This window comes from Zalophus californianus, chromosome 3 (genome assembly GCF_009762305.2).
Source record: "Zalophus californianus isolate mZalCal1 chromosome 3, mZalCal1.pri.v2, whole genome shotgun sequence".
Taxonomy (NCBI): Eukaryota; Metazoa; Chordata; class Mammalia; order Carnivora; family Otariidae; genus Zalophus; species Zalophus californianus.
Genome location: NC_045597.1, coordinates 137153391 through 137157791, shown reverse-complemented (window position 1 = coordinate 137157791; position 4401 = coordinate 137153391). Strand labels below are relative to the sequence as shown.

Sequence of the window (4401 nt, the reverse complement as noted above, 5' to 3'; positions counted from 1 at the left end):
AGAAATAGCAGTCAGTGAAATAGGGGAGACCAAATTAATCAACTATTTGTTTCTCCTTGAGGTAATCTTAGCCAAACTAGGAAACCCTTCAGCATCTTTGTTTTCAACTCCAGCCCTCAAAAAACAAACAAAAAAACTATAGTTGGGTGACACGTTTGGCAAAACAAATGCAAAGTGTACTGGGTAGCTGTTTTGAAACAATTGGTAATTATATAAATATAGTACGTGTGTACCACAATTCCTCCCCAAACTCAAGTATTTTGAGAATCTAGAGGAATGGGATTCTCAAACAATATTTTGGATTCAGCAAACCTGCAGGTTCCCCTCACCATTTCTATTTTATTTGCTTTGTTTTGGAAAATTTAGGTTTTTGCTACCAAGGTAAAGCCAAGTTTTTGTTGTTGTTTTTTGATGGATACACTGAGGTACAGTATCCTGATGACTTATTCACATAGATTATTACAGTCAAAACAGTAATAAGACCGTCACCTATTATGCCCATTATAAATATTTCTCCATGTCATGAAGATTGAATATTACCTGGCACTTATACTTCCTTTATTGATAGTAGCTACAAAGCAGTGTTTCTCAAACTTCTTGTGTTCTTGTCACACTTTTGAATAATTGTGGTCACATGGGTCACTGCAGACCAGAAGTTACACAACGGCAGTACACGAAATGAGTTTTGATGGTCCTACAAGTGTTTTTAAAAGTCTTAACTAGCTGACATCATTTAGAAATGAGGTGATTTCCCAGAATCCAGATTTCCGGCTTCTCTTGGAAGATTGGGAGATGTAGTAACACGGTCCTCCCTATCAACAATCAGTGCATGCTTCATGGTGGTTCTGCCTGCAGAGCAGGCCTGTCTTCTCCCGTTTTGCAGTCCCAGCCCGTCGCCTTTATATTCCCTGGCTCTTCTCAGTAGGCTTTGGAGTTTGAGACCAGACCTCTGCTCAACTGACAGCTGTTCAAAGTGAATGGCCAGTTGCATTGTCACTTCATTATTTGTGTTTGTCTCCTTCTGTGATTGGAACTCAAGGGCTGAAGTTTTTACTTGCTTGAAGTGCTTGTGTACCAATAGCCCTGTGCTAGGCGTGGCACCCAGGCACTCAATAAAAGCTCAGTTAATGAATCTATGAGGTTTAATTCTTTGCAAGCATTTGGCTACAGATGAAGAAGGGGGAAATTGCAATGATTTGCCTCAGGTTCTAAAGCTTAGAAATCCCAAGCATGGATTAGTTCAGTCTGTCTGTGATAAAGATGTGAATAAAGGACAGGCGTGGTGTTCAAGTGCATTTCTTTACAGATCCATCAGCCTGATGTGCTGATTCCGGGAAATCTTTTTGGAGTCAGAGTATGCATACCCAAGGCTCCGAGGAATTCTGTAGTAAAACAACACAGGACCTGTTTTATTTGGTTTAACTGAGTATTTCCTAGTCTTTATCTACTTTTTCACTACTTTGACACTCCGTCTTTGATTCATAACAGTCCCTCTTCTCAGATGTATTAAATGACAAGCTGTTTTTTTTTAATGATGGTAAAATACAAGTATCGTGGTTAAGACAATTTTGCAAACATTTTGTGACAGTCTCACAGGTCCCTGGGGTCTCCTTCAAAGCATGGCTAAAACAGTGTTGGGAAATGTGGCTTTCATTGTGGTGTTGTTGGAAGTCAAGTTTAAGCTATCTTGTTTCTTTTTCTCCTTCGGTTAGACCAGAAATCTCTGAAGACATATTAGCTTACATTTGTATAACATTTTATAGTTTACACTGTCATGCATTATCTGTTTTTCCTTACAACACCGAGGGTAGGGATTATTATTCCATTTTATAGAAGAAGAAATGGTCTCAAAGAGCTTCACTGACTTATTCAAGACCTAAAACTAGGTAGAGGTAATGCCAAGATTTAAGCCAATCTTTTTACTCTAGATCCGACCATCTTTCTGTACTTCCATCTGACTTTTATTTTATTTTTTGAGCACATCGTTCTGCTTTTTGGGTCAAATCAGAACGTTGACTCTAAATTTCTAAGATTTGATGTTGTAATCCCCTTCCCTCAACCTGAAATACTGGCTCTAATGTTCTCCAGTGAAGCCTTGGGGACCACCAAGGAAAGGCGTTCAAAATGGTTCTATCAAGCCAAGGGCCTGGAAGGCACAGGAAGGAAAGTCAAGGGGGCTTAGATCCCCTTGTAGAGGGCCGGACACGGGCGAGCTGGGTCTGACTTTTTGCTCTTTTACCTAAAATCTTGCCCACTCTCCACCGCGCCTCAGGGCCACTAAGCCCCTTCCGCGTCCAAACACTTCTAAGGAGATGCACGCAATCTTGCCTTACCTCCCCGGGTCCTAAGGAAGGAGCCACCCGTGTGAAAAGCTTAATTTGCCAAAAGAGCCTCCTGGAAATCCAACTCCGCAACTCCGCGCCTTTAACCTGCTGGGCGACTGTCACTGGCTGTGTTTACAGACTCTGGGTCCAGAAGCTCCGGGACGCAGCGGGCTGCGCGGCCGGGGCCCCAAGTTCCATAGCTTCCAGCAATCTGGGGAGGTAGGGGTCCGCTCCTCCGCCTGGGGCCCCTTCCCTGCCCGGCGCTGCGGGGAGGAGGAGGGGACAGAGTTCGGGAGAGAGGGGAAGAGAACCGAGCGGGAAGAGGATGGAAGGGGACAGGGAGGGGGCTCGAGGAGGGGCCGCAGGAGGCGAGGCGAGGGCTGTCGGGGCGGTGCGCCCGCTGCCGGGGCGGGGCAGAGGGTGGCCGCGACGCGCCCGCGCCCGCCGCCCAAAGCCGGGCCGTGGGAAGGCGTACGACGGGGCTGAGGAGCGGTTCCTGACGTCGGAAGGGGCGTCGAGCTCCGGTTCCCGCGCTGCCCGCGGGACTCGAGCTCGGCTCCCGCCGCCAGGCCGCCGCCCCGCTGGGCACGCGCGTCCCTGGAGGCTGGGGGCACAGCCCGGGGCCGGGGGCGGCCCGAGGATCGGCGGAAGTCCGCGCGGAAACCCGGAAGGAGGGGCGGCTGGCGGAGGGCGCGGCGGCTCGCGGGGGCCGCTTCACTTGTGCTGCGGCCCATTAATTAAGCGTGGGCTTACGAGTGGAGCGCGGCCACGCTGTGTTTTGGGTAGAAGGCGGGGGCCGAGAGCGCCTCGCACTGCTGGTGCTCGGATCTGAGGGGCGGGAGCCTGATGGTCGGGGTTCCTGTGCGACTCCTGTCCGATCCCCGCCCTCCCCCCCATCCGGCCCAGGCGCTCCCGGTTCTGAACGTGAGCTCTTCGCTTCTGTGGGCCCCATGTTGGAAACTTGCAGAGGAAGACGTGGTGGTGGGGGGGGCTCTCTTCCAGGCAGAAGGTGTGTGTGAGTGCGAGCGTGTACCGAGGTATGTGAGCGGGAGTGAGCGTCCGTGAAGGATGAAGGGTCTTTGTTACAGAACCTCATCTCCCCAGACCTCTAGGCATTAGTGGGGTGAAGGGTCAAGGCTACCTGAAGGTGAGGCAGGAAGTCCCCAGGGAAGCCCCGTCTTCCAAAATGACCCGAGTGCTGAGCATCTTTTTTTTTTATATATATTTATTTGAGAGAGAGAGGGAGGGAGAGCACATGAGCAGAGGGAGAAGCAGGCTCCCCGCCGAGCAGGGAGCCCGATGCGGGACTCTGTCCCAGGACCCAGAGATCACGACCTGAGCCAAAGGCAGAGGCCCCACCGAGTGAGCCACCCAGGCGCCCCAGTACTGAGCATCTTAAGGAATGGTAGAAACAAAGAAGACTGGTAGAGACACAACTTGCCTTCATTCCTGCCCTGCCCATGGTAATCTCCTGGGAAGCTTATCATTACATACTGATGTATATTGCATCTGTTTACCCCTTCTTGCCTATTCTCTACTCTCAACCATAGGTTGCAAGTTCCTCCTTTCCTTTCCGCTACCACTTGATTGGACATTTCCCCCTCTGACTCTTCAGTCTCTTAAGCCTTTGGACATCTAGAAGGCAGGGTTAGGAACCCAACTCTGGAGACAGACTGGCTGAATCTCAGCTCCACCACTAATTAGCTTTATGATTTAAGTCAAATTATGAATTTCCTTGGGCGCTTGGGTGGTTCAGTCGTTAAGCGTCTGCCTTCAGCTCAGGTCATGATCCCAGGGTCCTGGGATCGAGTCCCGCATCGGGCTCCCTGCTCCGCGGGAAGCCTGCCTCTCCCTCTCCCACTCCCCCTGCTTGGGTTCCCTCTCTCGCTGTCTCTCTCTCTCTCTCTGTTGAAAAATAAATAAAATCTTTAAAAAATTATGTATTTCCTTGCAGTGCAGTTCCCATTGCTGTAAAATGGAGAAATAGTAGTATCCACCTCACAAGGTTCACTGGGGGATTAAGTGAAAGGATTCGTGTAGAGTTTATCTAGTCTTATCTGTTAGTGCCCAGAGTGCC

General features: G+C 49.6%; 1 long non-coding RNA gene across 1 annotated transcript; it reads right to left on the bottom strand.

The window, feature by feature from the left end:
* Positions 1 to 315: 315 nt before the first annotated feature.
* LOC113920103 lies at positions 316 to 2671 on the bottom strand. Its single transcript, XR_003519233.2, has 2 exons — positions 2334 to 2671; positions 316 to 1382 (listed from the first exon to the last, which is right to left on the bottom strand). It is a non-coding gene; the product is annotated as an uncharacterized LOC113920103 (long non-coding RNA).
* Between the last annotated feature and the right edge of the window lie 1730 nt (positions 2672 to 4401).